The sequence below is a fragment of the Vulpes vulpes genome, chromosome 13, assembly GCF_048418805.1.
Source record: "Vulpes vulpes isolate BD-2025 chromosome 13, VulVul3, whole genome shotgun sequence".
In the NCBI taxonomy this organism is placed as follows: Eukaryota; Metazoa; Chordata; class Mammalia; order Carnivora; family Canidae; genus Vulpes; species Vulpes vulpes.
Window position 1 is genome coordinate 29173357 of NC_132792.1, and position 19628 is coordinate 29192984.

General features: G+C 36.7%; 1 pseudogene; it reads right to left on the reverse strand.

The window, feature by feature from the left end:
* Nucleotides 1-14498: 14498 nt before the first annotated feature.
* LOC112917165 (heterogeneous nuclear ribonucleoprotein A1-like) lies at nt 14499-15464 on the reverse strand (annotated as a pseudogene).
* Between the last annotated feature and the right edge of the window lie 4164 nt (nt 15465-19628).

Consider the following 19628-nt stretch of genomic DNA (forward strand, 5'->3'; position numbering starts at 1 on the left):
GACCTACTAAGAATGGGGCCTTTAATGAGATCCCCAGGTGATTTGTATCCACATTAAAGTTTGAGAAGTGATCCAAAGTAAGGCAACATTGGGGCCGAGACACACACAAAGTTAAGAGAGCAGGTTAGAATCAAAACCAAAAGAAGGAAATGCAGGGACATATTTAAATTATACAGAGATCAAGAATAAGAACCTATTCGAGATGGGCTTGGTACCTAGGCTAATTAGGTAAGATTTCTTATGGAAACTCATCACCAAAATAAGCAAATTAAAATTTCAAATTCCAAAAAGTGTTAAGACAAAACGCTAGTGATGACTAGCAGTGAGATGGCTTTCTCTAATCATAACTAACAATAATGATGATGACAATAGTAGTTATGAAAAGAGTAAGATGTGTATTACTTGATAGTTATTCAGTGCTTGCTTTTATATACTTCTTCTGTTGGAAAAACCCTCAAAAGTATGAGAGGAAATGGCTTTGTATTTTATGGTGTGTGCAAGAAAATGTTGAAATTCTTCTTTACTCCCATGTATTTTGGCAGAGACTAATTTAAAAAACAAACAAACAAACAAAAAAAAACCCCTGAGATCAATACTGAAACCATACATAATAACCCCATAAAATCTGTATGCCCTGTATATAAAAAATATCATGTTGAGTCATTTCTATAGAGCAAGCACAAAAATATTGAAACATAGAAAAGATGTGTATGCAGCATTGCTATATCATTATGAATCTTGATAGGAAGAATATGCTAGAAATAGTTCTGAACTACACTCTAACTCAAAGTACCATATAACCAAGGTTACTAGGCTGCTTACCATTATGCACTAGATCAGTTCCATATACCTCAAATGTATAGGGGGCAGGGAAGGGAAGCCACAATATTTCATGTATCCTAAATATATTCCCAAAAATAGATATGGTTCAGTTGTGCTCAATGGCTCCTGAGGTTACAGAACATCATTCTTTTCTAAAGTTCTAGTTGGCAGTTGCTTTCCCTTACTCTCATCTGCTCCCTTGTGTTTATTTTATATTCATGCACATGACAGCAGAGTTACTGAATCAACCATGCAATCTTGCAATTATTGTTTTCAAAAAACGCACATGACAGTTATTAGATCAACAACTGAAAAACTCAAAGCAGTCACTTAATATTATTATCATGTGTGCAGAACTTGAAGAGGGCACAGAAGGAACAGCAAGAATGTGGCAAGACCTAAAAATTTGACCTTCAGGAAAAAAATGAAAAAGGTGACTGGTTTGACCTTGAAAACAAGAGGCTGGGGGAGAAATTAGAAGCCTTAGTATATGGAAAAACAGGCTTGAAAGGAAGAGTTTTTAGGACTTGGTCAGCAAGACAACAGAGGGACACAGAGTTTTAATGACCAAAACAGAAGCTGAGGATTAACCTTCAAGGGATTGGAGAACCCTAGTAGAGTGGCTGCTAATGTCAGGCTTTAGCTTCAGCGGTCCTGAATTTAAAACCTGGCTCTGCCAAGTTAGAATAAAACTGGCCCAAAAACTGGATGGAGGGAAACAGTGAACTGCTGTTTTTGTATTGTTTTGAAAGGGCTGGAGCATGAAAGGTGGGAAGTATTTATCTGAATGTTCTTCTAGAAGAAGACTAGAACATATAACCTTCACCTCTGTTTTGTATTCTGTCAACTACTTGGTAAATTCATTTTTTCTTAATGCCCTTCCCCTTTTTTGAAGCATCAGTCCTGAAGTCACATTGCCTGGGTTTGAGTCCTGTGTTGGAATATTTCCCACTTATTTATCCTCTTGAAGTCTCAGGTCTCATACTTGGAAAATAGAAATAATAATAATACCAGTCTAGTATGTGTTTTGAAGGATTAAACGAAACTTTTCACACTGAGTAAACTCTCAATAAATGTAAGGTCTCTGCATTGTTATTCTTGGCCTGTGTAGAGCACTCCCTGAGGTCTATGTAGAAGTCAGAGATGAATCAGATAATGGACCTGAACTGGAAGAGTTTTTAGAATCAAGTAGGGGAAATGAGACATGGATTCAGATGGCTCTAATAAAGAGGAGTAAATCTGCCTCAAGAAAGACACAGGCAGTAATATGAGCATTTAAAGACACAAGAACTGACTTTCAAGTGGGGAGGAAGACACAGGGGCACAATTTGTGGAGAAGGTGGTATTTGATCTGGATTTAAAAATACAAAAAAGAGTTTGACCATCTGGAGATGGTGTGGCAGGAGTGGTGGGAGTGGGATAATGCATTCCTAGCTAAGAGAACAGGACAGGCGTTCATTAGTAGGGTTTTCAGATTCTGCTGCTGACTTGAAGATTTGTTTCAACACATTTTCTGGCTTAAGATATTACAACTGCTAGATTTTCAGCAGTCATTTGGCCTCCCACACGCCAGCCCCAAAGCAGTGACACATCATTTGCTAAGAAGCAACAACCATTTCAATGAAATACCATGGCCTAGCGTCACTACAGCCCTCATGAGTTTTCATTGTTACTCCATTGTTGAATTTACTTCCTAATTTTATCGTTTAATCATCTACATTGTGTAAGAACAGTAGTTTATTCATGATTGTTAAAAGGGAAGAAAAGACTCAAATATTCAAAACAACCTTTTCAGATTCTAACCAAGTATAAAACTCAAACTATATCTTTTCAAAACTAATGTTTCATTTCATACTGTGATTAAAGTTAAAATGTAGAAAATCCTAGACATCTACAAATTAAAGATGCTAGAAAAGAATGGATTCATTTTCTGAAACACATAGAATTTATTGGGATTAAAGTACTAGAGGGAAACATTCTTGGCAAAAGATATTCTTGGTTTTCCTTCAGGCAGTTAGTTTGGAAACTTTTGCATAGTCGTAAGGGACTGACTCCCATACATATTTGTTTTTATCTCACCTCCTCCTATACATATAGTTTTTTAAAAATATACATTTATAGAAATTAAATGTTACATTTGTGTGTTCCTGTAAAAACCCTAATTGTATAGCATGGGGTTTAAATTCTTAACTCTACTAAGAGGGCTTTATTTTCTGAAACATTGCATGATTATTAGCCAGTCAGAATTAGGCACAAGAAAGGGAAGACGGCATCACTTCACAACTTGACCCAGGCTGAGAAAAAAACAGTATCAGGTACAGATGAAACTAGCGCACACGGGAACCATTCACACCCTCCTCTGAGGAGTCCAAATGAATCAAAGATGCTTCTCCGACTCACATGGAAATGCAAACAACTGAACCCAGGTTCTCAGTGAAACTGTTAACTTTGGCCATAAGCAATGGCATTTCCCCCTTGTTTGGAATGAAGTTTCCTCTGAATTATAATATCACAAATTGTTCAAAATTAAACCTAATGCATGATCAGATTACCTATGATAAAAGCAAAATTTACAATCTCATCAGAACTGATATGAACTGAATCTAATCTAATGCAGATCCCCCTGATTGGGTTATATTTCTATTGACATATAACCCCCTCTCTCCCTTTCACAACTGAGGCACAATTTTATTTTTATTTTTTTTTAATGAAGGCAGATGTTCAAAGAATTTCTTAAGTAGGATACTGTACAGATTTATGAGGAACATAATCCCTTGAGAAACACATTTTGTTGTAAACATTGAAAAATTCTTCTGTGAGGCTGCACTGTGTACTGTGGGAAATGGAAGGTCTCACAGTGTTCTGTATGCCACATGAACTGAGAGTGAGCAACTGTGCTATACACATGCATTTATTTACACATTAGAAGTGATGACTGCATCTGAACTCATGCTTTCTAAAGAAAACCACATTGAGAATCATCAGATTGTAGCGGCATACTGAGGTTTATCTAACTTGGGTAAGGATAAAACTCTTCACTGGGGACTTCATTTTATAAAAATATCAATGAATTCTAATTCTAGGTCATGAGAAATGCCAAGTACTGAGAAAGGAATGTTTTGCCTGTATATGTCAAACAGAAGACACCACAGTATTTTTTTTTTCCATCCTAGCAGGAAGACAGTATGCACAGTGCAGAGAATGTGAACTTTAGAGTCAGAAATAGCTGGGTTTGAATCCCAGCTCTGCTACTTACAAGAATCCTGGTCTTGAGTAAGTTACTTATTTCTCTGAGTTCCAGTTTCTTAAACATCTAAGATAGAAATAATAATGCATATCTTGAAAGCTAATCGTGGATAGTAGATAAGATCATCTTTGTTTTCAAAGTGTTTCTCAGCTCCACAAAACCTTCTGCACTTTGGAGTCTTATTAATCATAAAAATACAGATTTGGGATCCCTGGGTGGCACAACGGTTTGGCGTCTGCCTTTGGCCCAGGGCGCGATCCTGGAGACCCGGGATCGAATCCCACATCGGGCTCCCGGTGCATGGAGCCTGCTTCTCCCTCTGCCTATGTCTCTGCCTCTCTCTCTCTCTCTCTCTCTCTCTCTCTCTCTCTCTGACTATCGTAAAATAAAAAATAAGTAAAAATTTTAAAAAATACAGATTTCAGTATCTCTTGCCCAATCCCTCATAATGGAGGACTTACAGTTGATCTAAGTCTTGCTCTGTTACTTTTTGATATCCCTAGAGAGATCTCCCCGAAAATATTTAACACTTCAGTGCTTTTTCAGAGTTACTTACAAAACTAGTTTTTCACCTTTTGCTGATGGCTCTGCTCTCCATAAAGCTTGAAGTAATGCACCCACGCCATAGAGGCCACCTGTGTGACCTTTCTGTATCTCAGTTTCCTGCTATATTAAATAGGTATTTCAATAATATCTACTTATAGGGTTGTTGTCATCACCAAATGCATTAATAGATGCAAAGCATACATTGTAAGCACTACCTAAGTGTCAATAGCTATGAGAATTTTTATTATTTTTAGAATTGTTCTAAATGTAGATCCTGGGGATCCCTGGGTGGCGCAGCGGTTTGGCGCCTGCCTTTGGCCCAGGGCGTGATCCTGGAGACCGGGGATCGAATCCCACATCGGGCTCCCGGTGCATGGAGCCTGCTTCTCCCTCTGCCTATGTCTCTGCCTCTCTCTCTGTCTCTGTGCCTATCATAAATAAATAAAATTAAAAAAAAAATTAAAAAATAAATAAAAAATAAATGTAGATCCTGGGAACAAAGGAAGATTGTTGGAAGAGGTTAAATGATGACTCAAACTATTTAATTTTATTTAATTGAAATATGAAAAGGAGATGGGATTTATACTGTACCCCATGCTGGTATGGTTATCACCAATCAGAAGATACAGTTTCCAAAAAAAAATCATAAACAGTGCTCACATTCTGACATTATGTTTGAAAACCCTAAAATTGCTTTCTATGTTCTAAATGTATGTGCTGGAGCCATCTAAAACATTACCTTTGATGGTAGTACTCTCTGTATAATTTATGTCAGCATCTTTGCACAAAATTATAGTTTTGTTGCCTTTTACTCATTATTTTACAAACACTAATATTACCCAAAAAGTGCCGACCTCAGTGATGACAAGCAAAGATCTCATGAACTTGAACTTAATAAACTTGAGATAAAGATAGGAATCATTAGACTGAACAGAAGGACTAATTGAACCTAAGCTCATTGACTACACTAGTACTTAGGAAGGAAAAGAACAAAGTAAAAGAACATGTATGACATGTTAGTTATAAATTTTTAGCAACCCTGTCTAAAAGGTGGACTGTAATTAACAATTTGGGATCAATTTTTCATCCTCCAGAAAGAGAATTTCCTCATAATATCTAATTCCTTTGATGGCTTGCACGTATTTGACTTTGGTAAAATTTCAGGAATATCATCATGTAAGGAATGAGAGGAGTATCTGAAGCTAATGTTTTAGAACATTAACTAAATTGGCTATATGGCTGAGGGAAGAAACAATCTGGGTAAGGCCAAAGCATTAGTTATAACCCAAATTAAACATGTTGGGGATCTAAGGCAAAGGCAGAGAGAATGAAAGATTTCACTGCAGCTTGTCATGGAGATAGGAAAGAAGGACAACCTCCTGCAATATCTTTCTATTGCCCTATACTGTCAAAGTTTAACTCATGCCAGCTGTCAAAGGAGAAATATTTAAAGGGCCCATCTCCATTTTCATAGAGCAGGCAATAAGATGTACACTTGTAGCTGAGAAGAATTACATAACAGGCACAATTAGTAATGAAAAATCTAACAAAAATATACAGTAATGGCTGAAATTTATTTTAAAACATTCCCTTTAAAAACAAGAACAGGGCAAAGATTCTAGCTATTTCTGCTTCTATGCAACATTCATTTAGCTGGAGGATCTAGCTCGTACAATAAGACAGAAAATGGTGCAAAGTATATTAATACTGTAATCAAAGGGAAAAAAATCTAATATCTGTATGAGAAATATAAAAGAGGATATAGAAAATAACTAGAAAATTAGAATTTGTAGAAAACAGAGAATTAGAATTTATAGAAATTGTAACCTAAGTCACCAGGCCAAGGGGTCATATTTTTAATTACCTTTATATGTTGTCATTTTAAATAATTTTCAAAGGCCACTGGAGATTTAAATATTTGTTTGTGGCACATTTCAAGTTCGTGCTACTAGGGCTGGAGGAAATAATCTGAGTATCCCCCCATAGACATGGAAGTTCATTAAACCTCCATTAGTACACAAGCACACACATACAAACACATGTACATACAACTTATTTATGAGGCCTATAAAATGGAGATTATAATTACAATGACAATACATATCTCAACACATAACATAATGTGTAACGTCATAAGATGGTCATTAGGATTAAATGAAACTACATTTAATGTGATATCATTTAGTGCTGAGTGAAGTTCCTAAAAGATAGTGTTCAATAATTATTGAAGATGATAGTGGTGATTATTTTTTATTTTTAATAAAAGCCTTATGACTTGAATCACAAGAAGTCAAAAAACTTGAATCTTATGAAAAACATGCAGCCAATCCAATGGCATATCTATCTAGTAGTTACTGAGCTGAATGAATGAATTTGTTGGTCTACCTCCAATTAAGATCTAAAGGGATCTTCTGTAAAAGAAATCGTTAAAGCTAGGGAAACAGAGTTCTACATTTTCCTTACCATTGGGTATAGACTGTGCAAATTTAATGGAAAGACATTTGTTAGCAAGTTTACATGTAACTGTAATTTCGATCTATACAAAACTATACATTTTCAAAGCATGGACAATTATTTACCAAACCACCATGAGAAAAAGCCAAAAACTGTAAGTTAGCTTTATGTGGTAAATGCTCACAAATTGAGTCCAATGAACAAACTAAAGGTGATTCCAGAAGTTTTAAGGGAAAGAGGAGGAAAAGACCCCAGAAATCTCTGTGTGGTATTTTATTTTTTGTTGAATTGTTGAATTGTCATTTTGTGGTAATTGTTAGGGTGAGAGTATAGTTAAGATTGCAGAAGTTACCTCACCCGTCTTTTGCCAATAGCAGATGCCAGAGAATGGGTACTGACATCAAAATAAATTTAAGAGGGGATCCCTGGGTGGCTCAGTGGTTTAGCGCCTGCCTTCAGCCCAAGGCAGAGTCCTGGGATTGAGTCCCACATCAGGCCCCCTGCATGGAGCCTGCTTCTCCGTCTGCCATTCTCTCTCTCTCTCTCTCTCTCTCTCTCTCTATATATATATATATATATATATATATATATATATCACGAATAAGTAAATAAAATCTTTTTAAAAGATAAAACATAAAATAAAGTTGAAGAGAAAGGGATAGAGAGAGACAAGTGAGACAAAGAGAGGGAAGGGAAAGAAATGAAATTCTTTTCCTTTCTTCTCACACTCCACTCTCTCATTTCTTTCTCTTATCCTGCTCTTTCTATATCCCTTGACTCTTCTCAAAACTAGATTTCTTATGTTCATTTATTTTCTATTTGTTAATAGAAAGGAATCATCCAGTTTGGCAGAGGAGCTAAATATCAATGCTATGCTCTCTTCCTCTATGTACATAATATAACACAACCAAAGCTTTGCATAGGAAGAAAAAATGAAGTAAATTGTCTGAAAAGGTATTTCTTAATGGAAAGATTTGGATGAGGTTGTTTTTCTGTTTTTAATTTTTATAAACAGGTTATAGTATTACCTTAGTGCTATCTCTAGCCCTAAACAATATTCTATATAAAACACAGAATCCTAGAATTGTATCAGTGGGCTGAGTCATTTTACCTGTCCAGGAGTTCTGTTCCTTCCTAATCCCCCCTTGATTTCCATTCTAGGAGTCTTCCTTTCTCCACTGTGTGTGGTATTGGTGGGAAGTAGCTTCTGCTTTCTATGGCCCAAGTCACAGAGATCAGAGAACCTCTTTCCATGCCCCCCATGCATGGAAATGTGGAATGTGATCTAAGCCACGCCAATGAGATACTCTCTCTCTGGACCTGGGTAAAGGATGCAAGGGTATGAGTTAGGGCCAGAAGTTATTCTTTACTGCTATGGGGGTGACAAGTTACTTAAATTCCTGCTGTATGCCATTCCATCTGTGAGCCCCAGATGTGATCCAAGTAAACCTTCCTACTTAAAATAGCCACAGTACATTTTGTTGATTACAGTCAAAAGCTGAATTTTATATTGTTTATTGGAAGAGCTCTTGGAAATTCTATCTTAGGAAATGATATAAACAAGGTAAGTGGTCACCTGGAAAACAGGGTTCAGAAACATCAACCCTGTCCATATATATCCATCACTCTCCCAGGAAGATTGACAATAGATTTGGAACACACAGTGTTTTATCAATAGAGGGACATTCAGACATTTACACGAATGGCTTAGGGTCACTGCCTTGGGAAAGTCACACTCAACAAGGAAAAAAAAGTCAATTCTCAAAAAAAACAAGACAAACTTTTAAAAATTCTAAGCAAAGGGTATAGGATATGATAAAGGATTTTTGCATTCCTGAAACCTGCCTTTTTATTAATGAAATTCAAATTGGTATATATAACCAACAGAGTTCAGAAGAATGCATATAAGAACTGATTTTTCTATCCTGAAGTTGCTTTAAAAAATCAGGACTGAGGCAGAGAAAGAAGAGCAGTAGGAACACAGATTAGGTAGTTCTCTGAAGGAGCATCTCATGCCATCTTCTCCACATTGTCCCAATTCCAAAAGAGGTTTAGTAGGATCACAAGGCAGATTATATGTTCCCAGGCTCTGTTGGAGCCTAAGGAGGCAGGAAACCTTCTTGTGATCCTCACACCAGGGGTGGTTGCAGAAGAACAGACAGTACTACAGTGTCTAGGCAGAAGGGCTGCTTGTGCCTACCCCAAGTTTTTTGGTATCAGAGAGAATAAGAAAGTTTTTCTGGTCCCCAGAAGGATCCAGAAGTGTCTCAGAGAAGACCAACTTCTCTTAGGAGCCAAAAGGATGGAATATGCATGGACCTATGCCTACAACGACAGATGGTAATTCACCTTCTCCACAGATGCTAGAGGAGCTGGATGCCAAAACATAAAGAAGTATGGAGATGAAATACTTCAGTGGACATCAGGCAAATATCTGATAGAGATCTTCTGTGTTTACTTGCCCAGAATCCATGACTTCTGCTTCTGCTAGGAGCGGGTTAATTTTCCTTTAGGAAAGCCCTCATCTCTGTTCTTTCTACATTGCTCCTGTATGAGACTGACCCCACCCTCTGGCTCTAGAGGTGGGCAAGTCACTCAGGCACAGCAGGTCACAGGCAAAGTGTTTGGTTCAAAATGAGTTCCTGACAATCCAAAACAATGAGTTATCTTGAGGTATTTTCACTGCAGTTATTGAAAACTGTGTTGGTATGGAGATGCTAATGGCCATCTTTTCATGTTAAGGTAAAAGCTTGCCTGAGAGAGGAACCAAAGTAATGAAATAAAGAGATGTAGAAATACAAACTGTCTTGAAGTCGTTATTGAAGGCCTGGATTATCCAGTTCTGCATGGATCAGATTTATCCCCTGAATATGTTTTGACTATAGGCAACATTTTTTTCCTATTGTTTAAGTGAAATATATTCGCTTGTAACAAAAAAAGCCATAATAAACATAAACTCTCTTTAAAATTAAAAAAATAAAATAAGAACTCCTTAGTATGATCTCCCAGGTTATATCATCAGCTCCTTGCCTGATTCTCCAACTTCTTATTGTACTCTCACCCTCCTCTAATAAAACTCCATGCATACTAAGGTTATCCTCCCTTCATCCTTCTGGGTCTCTTCTCTGTGTTCCACATGGCTCACCCATTCTCATCCTTCAGTCCCTGGCTCAAATATTAAGGAAAGCTTCTCTGACCAAACCTGTTCCCCATCTCCCCACTTCAAATTTTCTCATTTCATCACTCAGTTTTTTTCATGAAAACTATCAGTATCTGAAATGATCTTGCTATTTGGTTGTTTACCTTTTTTATTGTCTCCCTTCTCCACCTGGAATGTAAACTCTGTGAGGGAAGATACCTTATCAATCTTGAGAAACCCACAGTGCCTGACTTTTGGTAGGCATATAACAAATATTGCTGGCAAAAATCATTTGGGGAATATAAAAAATGGTGAATTTCATTTTTATACACAGCAATTATATAGTGCTGACTACAATGCCAGGCACTGTCCTAAGGATTTTTTAAATTATTTATTTATTTTTATTTTCATAACAATCTCATAAGGTTGGAATTAGTCTTACCTCCATATGACTGACCAGGAAGCTGAGCTGCATGATAGTTAAGCCATATGCCCAAATGGGAGAGCTAAGTAAGGTTCACACCCAGCAGCTGGTTTTTGATTAATTTCTCTCATCCTCTGTGCCATGCTCTTGAATGATTCATTGAATGATTTGATAAACAGATTGGCTACTAAGAAACTGATCATCTCTAGGTGGGCTGAGAATGCCCAGGTATGAACTTAAAAAGCAAGTGTTGACCATGGATTCCATGCTCAGCCCAGCTATTAGAGGGAGGTCCTGAGAGGTCCAGCCTCACTCCCGTAACTGCTGCAGCACCATGCATGCTTGGGAGAGTTGTTAATTCACAGTAGTGGGTTATGAGTGCTTATAAAGTGTTTTACATCTATTTAATATTATTATATAACTTTGGCCAGTTGAAAAGATACCAATTAGTTCATTCATGGAGAAAGATTGCAAAGACTTTCAATGAGAAAAGACCTCAAAGGCATATTTTTACCATTCCTTATGAATTGGCATGACATTTTATAAAATCTGATCAACTATTTTATAGTTACTGCTTTGGATTTTTGTAGTGTACTTCGAATCCTACTCCTTAATAATTTTACAGTCTTCATGACCTGCACTACTAATCATTTGGAAATATGATTAATCCTAATAGAAAGGATGTTTCTCATTTAATCTTCAAAGCCATTTTTATGTTAACCAACATTAAAATCTGTGACTATATTCATTTCTTTCCATTGAGAACATTAGTCTTCCCTTGTTACAGACAACATTTTTTTTCTGTCCTTCTTTGGGTAAAACTTAATCCTGCTGAAATGAGTTGCAGCTGTTGTACAAATTCATATTTTTATACTGATAGGAAGCAGTCAGACATTTCAACTATTCAGTTTTGTTTAAAAGTAAGTTAACAGTTCAGTTCACTCTTTAGGAGACACAGATGAAGGAATTGTACAGGAATGTGTTTGTGGCCAACTGAATGTTTGTGATTAAAAGTACTTATGAAGGCAACATTGCTGGACTTGAAAAAAGTTATAAGGTCCTACAGCCTGGGAGAAATTCATTGAGGGAGAATCCACTAATGCTTGACCTCTGGCACTGGTAAATACCAGCCAACGATGCACAGACTTCGCTTCTAAATGACTAACTCTTACATAATTTCCTTTCCTTAACAATTCCATGAAGTCTCCAATTTTTAGAATTACAGAATCTGACATAACAAGATAAACTTTGATACCAGGCTTCCCTAAACACTGACCACTTTCTCCTCCTATCTCTATTCCTGACTCAGAACCATATTGATTTCCTTTTCTGGGAAATTAGAAAGCATTAGGAAAATTAGCATTTTGTACATTTTCTCTATATCACATTTCCCACTAGCAACTCATATCTTACCTAACTCATGAAATAGTGGCTAAACACAGGAACCTGAGGCTAAACTGGTTGAAGTTAGAATCCAGCTAACAAAAGTCTGTTTGAAGGCATCCCTGCCACTTTTAATAGTAGTCCAACTCAGAGTGAGTTAGAAACTCTTTTAAACCTCAGTTTATTCACCTCTAAAAAAGGGACATTATTGCCTACTTCAAAGAATGTAAGGACATTAAAGAAAATAATCTATGTTGAATACCTAGTATCTAATAATTAATCAACCAAAATACCCCAATAGTCATAGGAAGTAGTAAAAGCTTAACTCACAATCAAACACATATATGGCTCCAGCTACCATCAGCTGGTAAGAGTCAGAACTAATTCAAATGAACTTAAGGAAAACAACAATTCATTAATAGAAATTCAAAATAATACTGGGGTGTCTCATAGAACCCCAGGACAAGAATACCACTGGATCTCAGGAAGAACTGGAAGAGAGACTTTACAGTCAGCAGGACTCTCCCTGTCTCTATTCACATTTCTGAATCTCCATCTGATCCTTCTGATTTCCTCTATAGTTAGATTCCCCTTATCTTGTCCATATGGTAGAAATTATGACTGTTACATCTCCTAAGGGTTATAGGGTCAGCCATTCAAGAGGGGAAAGTTACTTATCTCTTTACATGCCATATCCAAATCTCTGAGGAAAAGCTCTGCTAGTCCACTTTGGCTCATGAACCCACAGCTGGTCCAGTAACTGAGGACAGGTTGTTGCTTGTTACAATCTTATTGATGAAAGGGGTTAGTGGTAGGAAAGAACAATTTAGTTTCCAGGAAAGGAGTTTCACAGGTGGCCAAGAAAATCACCAGCCTTCTCCAACTCTGTCCAGCTCTCTTCTCATGTTGAGATATTTGTATTTGGGAGGAAAGCTCCCTGAGTCATTTCTTGGTGAGCCTGGCTGTCATTGTTGTTGATGCCATTCTATTCCCAGGCATGGAACCCTTCTGCTGTCCTCATTTTAGCACCACGGCAACTGCCATTGACACAATTTATAGATTATCAAAAATGCTTATCTGATTCATGTGCTTTTATCTTTCCTTACCCTAATGGATTATAGAATCCCGGCGCTTCAAAGTGAATTTGGAAAACAGAAATATCTCTCTCTCTCTCTCTCTCTCTCTCTCTCTCTCTCTCTCTCACACACACACACACACACACACACACATTTTAAAAATGAGAAAACTGAAGCCCAGATAGGTGAAAACCTTAGCTAATATCACATGGCAAATTGGTAAATCAGGACCAGAAGCCAGGTCTCCAGACTTATAGACTAATCTTCTTCCTAAACTAAGTTGGAGTTTCTTATTCGCCATCACCATTCATGACGCAGTTCCTTCTCCACAAGATACGATTGTGTGTCGGTCTGAGCACTCCAATTACAGCAGTTGCCTTTTCCAACCCTAATTATGACGTTGCTGATTGTATCTGACTTCAGAGAAAGCAGCTGCTGCACATGACTCTGAATTTCACTTGCTTTGAGCTTAGGGGCAAAAACGCTACCTGAAAGAGATTTAAATCATAAACTTATTATTTATAATTATTATTTATCTTTATTATTGATTTTTATTATTATTTATCTTTATTGTTGATATTTTATTATTATATTGATTATTATTTATTTTATTTTGATTTTTCCATTGTAAATTCTTTATTAGTAGTACATATATTAAGAAGCTAAGTATCCTATTAATGACACTTAGGAAGATATTACAGAGGAAGATAGCAAAAAATGTCTAATTGTGAAGTTTGACAACATCCTGAGACTTATGAATATTATGAATATTACTAATATGCCTGTGCTGTTGAGGTAACCTGCCCATTTCTAGAAGGAAAGGGATCAGTGGTTCCTGGAGGAAAAAAAAAAAAAAACTTATAGTGAGATCTGTTGGAAAATGCTTTCATCTACTTTTGGTGATTCTTCAAATAAGCCTAAATATTATATATTTAAAAAAATAAATATTATATATTTTAAAAATAAATATTATATATTAAAAAAATAAAGATTACTCTATAATTACTGTCTAATGTCAGATGTTCCCAAGACTATGTCATAATGTATTGAGCTTCACGATTATTTTTTTTTAAGACACATTTATTCAGCGTCATGATCAGACTATTACATTTAGCACTCAACAGCATGGGTGCAAAAAAAAAAAAAATCTACATTAAAACCCTTTGTTGGAATGCTTTACACTTTCCACAGAACAGAAACTAAAATAACCTGTTATACAATTAGTCACAAATGCAGTCCTCGAGTTTTTTGCCTAAACACATGAGTATTGTCAAACATGTCTTCTTTGTAGCAGCTAGGTCCTGCCACCACTGTGCTTGGCTGAGTTCACAAATTTGTTGTAACCTGTAGCTTCCCTGTCACTTCTCTGGCTCTCCTCTCCTGCTAAACTTTGTTTCCTGGCAGTAATTAAAACCTTCTGCCACCGCCATAGCTGCTGCTATGGCTGGAACTGCCATAGTCACCTTGGTTTCGTGGTTTGACCAACTATTGGCCTCCACCACCATAAGGGCCAGAGCTTCTGCCTCCAAAATTTCCTCCTTTCATGGGTCCAAAATTTGAGGATTGATTGTTGTAATTACCAAAATCGTTATAGCTTCTGCCACCTCCAAAGTTGCTTCCATCATTACCAAATCCACTATAGACATCGCCACTGCCACCATATCCACCACCACCTTGACTGCCACCGAAGCCACCTCCACCACTGAAGTTACCTCCACAACCAAAGTTGTCATTCCCACCAAAACCACCTCCATGATCCAAAGTTTCCAGAATCACTTTGGTCTCTTTGGCTGGAGGAAGCACTTGTCTTCTCTTGCTTCCATAGGGCTTTCTTTACTTCACAGTTGTGGCCATTCACAGTATGGTATTTTTGAATGACAATCTTGTCTACAGAGTCATGGTTGTCAAAGGTCACAAAAGCAAAACTTCTCTTTTGCCACTCCCTCAGTCAATCATGATCTCAATCACTTCAATTTTCCCATACTGTTCAAAATAATCTCTTAGATGATGTTCTTCAGTGTCTTCTTTAATGCCACCAACAAAAATATTTTTCACAGTTAAGTGGGCATCAGGTCTTTGAGAATCTTCTCATGAGACAGCCCTCTTTGGTTCCACAACTCTTCCATCCACCTTGTGTGGCCTTGCATTCATGGTTGCATCCACCTCCTCCACGGTGGCAGCGGTGGTACATGTGATAAACCCAAAGCCTCTGGAGCGTTTGGTGTTTGGATCTCTCCTTACCACACGGTCGGTAAGCGTTCCCCATTGCTCAAAATGGCTCCTCAGACTCTCATTGGTTGTTTCCAAGCTCAAACCTCCGATGAAGAGCTTCTGCAGCTGCTCGGGCTCTTTGGGAGGCTGTGACTTAGACATGATGGTGTGGGAGGGGAGACTTTAATGATGCTTACTCGGGGACGTCCAGGGGCAGAAAGGAGTAATCTAATGACCTATCCAAGCTTCACGATTATTTATTTATATTTTATATACACTTCCTGTTGACATAATGCCTATATATTTTTCTTCCTTTCATATATAGTTCATATCTATTGTTTCAATAAAACTCTAATTTTTTATAGTCACCCCTTTTCCACTTCAGTCCACGTAATTCTATAAAAAAATATTTCTACCTTTAGATCCAAAAGGTGGCATGTAACCAAGATATGATCAATTAGAGCACTGAAATCACCTGGCCATGATGATGGGCTCAAGAATAACATGTGTCCCAATCATAGCCAATAAGACAATTTTAAGATATTTGTTGGAATCATTGGGTAGAATGCTGAAAAGATAAATTGTAAGTTGGTGGCAACTGCCAGGAAGAGAGTCTTTCTGAAATTTGAGCTAACACAGGAGAAAGGCAAGGAGAAAGAAGAATAGGATTAAATGGAGTTCAGTTGATACAGTTTGAGCCTCTTGATCAGCCATACATAAAAGGTTTGTTGTTTTTAAATAAGATAGTTTTAATTATTTTTATCTGTCATGATACCACTGGATCTGTCAGAATCCAGTGGTAATTAGGGAAATATCCTAACTAATTCTATATAAAAACTTCTTTTACAAATCTATATGTCATATAAGCATTCTTTAGTGTATCCACCCTAACTTTAGAAAAGTAGAATTCATTGAAAAGGGTAATTGGAAACAGTGTAAGATTCCAAGATGGAGGATGTCATGTTTTCCAAAATGAAAAGACTGACAATTATTAATAGTGGGTTGATACCAGCATTTGAACTTAAAAAAATAAAATAAAATTGTAGTAATCAAGATAGGAAATAAGCACACCCTAATTAATGAAGATGGAAAGGAAGGAATAAACAATGTAGATGTTGGAGAGAAAAAACATCAGCCCTTAGATATAAGAATATTTACCCTCAGGTTTTTGTGTTTTCTGGTAATAAGGTAGCATGACTTAGTGCATTTGGAGAGTGAGTAGGAGGTGGCAATCGTGAAAGTAAAGTTCACTGTTCTATCTTTGCTGAGCTTCCTTTGATTTGGCACCAACACAGCTAGTTTGAGGACTCTGGGAACTGGATCATAGGTAGATAAGTCCATTTCCATGCCATGTGTATGGGGAAGGTAGGTTTACTGAGAGTAGGAGGAATTAGTTACATAATGGCTAATGGAGATTAGAACCCAGGCCCAGGCTGGGATGTCAGGAGCTCACAGAAATTGTGAAGAGAACTGAATAGAACATGCCATGCAGAATCTTGCAAGGTAGGGGAGGTAAACTGGACAAGAATGCACCTTTTCTGCTTTACCTATATATGAGGTCAAGGAAGATTAGCTAAACATAATGTTCTAGCCCACAGCCTATGTTTTTAAGAGGCTACCCTCATTGTTACATAAATTAAAGGAAAAAAAATTGGAATCCCTGAGTTCTACTTTAGTGTTATATAGCCATTATTTAGGTCAGCTTTCTTCATAATCCTCTCCTAGTTTGTCTTAATAAAATAATATGGCAGATGATGACTATATTTAACAATAACTGTACTGTATACTTAAAATTTGCTAAGAGAGTATATCTTACATGTACTCAACACAGACAAAAGAAAGAAAGGGAGAAAAAGGTAAGTATGTGAGGTAATTGGTAGGCTGATTAGCTCCAGCATAGTGTTAATTTCACAATACACACATATATCAAAACATCAAGTTGCATATCTTAAATATATACAATGCCTATGTGTCAATTATATCTCAATAAAGCTAAAAAAAAAAAGCCATGTTTCTAAACAGCTAGATTCATGGTTATTAACTTAATTGGAAAATTCTTTAAAAATTTAGCATTGATGTTAGTTTAATGATATCTGATGATTTATCATATATGGCATTGCCAAAGCATTAATATGTGGCTATCTATTAAAAAACCACTTTTAGGGACACCTGGGAGGCTCAGTTGGTTAATTGTCGGACTTTGGCTCAGGTCATGATCTCAGGCTCAGGTCCTGTATAAAGCCCCACATAAGGCTCCCCACTCAGCAGAAAGTCTGCCCTTCCCCTGCTGGTGTTTGTGCTCTCTCTCTCTCTCCTAAATAAATAAATAAAAATCTTTTTTTTAATTAACAAAACAAAACATTTTTAGACTAATGCAACACGTTAGCATAATTAGTTAAACATATATAAATGTTAGTATTCTTTCATATATAGAATGCAAGAATCTATCATTTGAATTTTTAAATTTTTAAAAAATTTATTTTAGAGAGAGAGAGAGAATGTCGGGGAAGGGGTAGAGAGAGACAGAGAGGGAGAAAGAGAAATCTCAGACTCCTACTGAGTGTGGAGCCTGGAATTTTTAAGTTTTTTAAAATAATCTCTACTCCCAATGTGGGGCTTGAACTCACTATCCTGAGACCAAGAATTACATGCTTTCCTGATTAAGCCAAGCAGGCACCCTAAGAACCTATCATTTGAAACAAATAATATGTGTGGGATAATACTTAATTTTTCAGAACTCATTCAGAAAATAGACCATTATTTATATGTGTGACTTGAATTAATGTATCTTAGCTCTTAAAATTCTTATATTACCAGAACATTATGCATGAAATTTTGTATAATTTATGAAATAATTGCAGAAGTTACATTAATAAAATTAATTCTTAGAGAATTTACAAAAATGCTTCATTTATTTCATGGAGCTATGTGACAATTAGTTGTTTACCAAACCCTTTACTTACAAAGTCTAAGGATACTTTAGATTCCTAAATCTAAAATATTTGCAAATTTTAGATTTTAGGGATAAACTCTTATGAATTTGGACTTCTACAAGAGTATATCAACCAAAAAAAAGACATAACACAGGACAAATGATGAATATGGTTTTTTTTAAATGTTATTTATTTATTCATGAGAGACACAGAGAAAGGCAGAGACACAGGCAGAGGGAGAAGTAGGCTCCGTGCAGGGAGCCCGACGTGGGACTCGATCCTGGGTTTCCAGGATCACACCCTGGGCTGAAGGTGGCGCTAAACAGCTGAGCCAGCCCGGCTGCCTGATGAATATGTTATATACAATTTTAATACTCAATGACTTCTAAGTACAAAAGCGCATTTATATAATATTTATGCTTAAAATCCACCCGCTTTTAAATTGCCACACCTAATTCAAAAGAATAATTTTTGTAAAAGCATTCTTGCCTTTCTCCTCACTTCTAAAGGCAAATAAAGTCCTAGTCTTTCTCCCAGATGAGAGGAGAATTTAGAGGGATACAAGTATCTGGAATAAAATCAGAAAATACAGTCTATCCTTGGTTGTCTAACAATCTGGAAATCCTTAAGAATTTGCTATGGAACCATTCTTGGGATTTGAGGGGGAAAGGACCTATTACTGAGGTGGGAACAATTAGATTCCATTTGCCAAACTCTTTTCCTCTCTATTTGACTTTCTACAGGGATTCTCTCCCATGCACTTCCAGCACCTCCTTTTAAAAAAATCCCCCAAAGTCTCATTTTATCCATAAAGCCCTCTCTGACAATTCCTGCCCTGTTATGGCCCCAACTATTTTTAGACCACAGTCATAAATTGAGGAACAAAGTATAAATGACCAGAAGTGTTAACCACAATCTGTAAGACTAAAAATCTGTTGCTAGTTGATGTTGTAAGGGTCATAGCTTTTCCTTGACCTGTAGTTTTTATGCAGTCTCCACAGTGTATCTCAGTCTGTTTTGATCACTCAGGCCATATTATCTTCTCATAGAAGAACATTTTTTCCCTTTTTTATACTCCTAAAATTTATTTTACATGCTCAGAAGTTGGACTGCCTCTTATAAATTCCAATAGTTATTACTATCTTAAAAGTTCTTTAGAGAACATTTTGATTAAAGAATCTAACCATAAATCATCTTTTATAATCCTCAAGATTTATATTTCTGTAAAGGCTTGTATACTATATATTCACACATATATACATTATGTATGTGTGTATGTGTATACACACACACATACAAGAAGGCACTTATAGTAAAAGGTATAGTATTTAGAAGCACACAGAGGGGGGATGCCTGGGTGACTCAGTGGTTGAGCATCTGCCTTCAGCTTAGA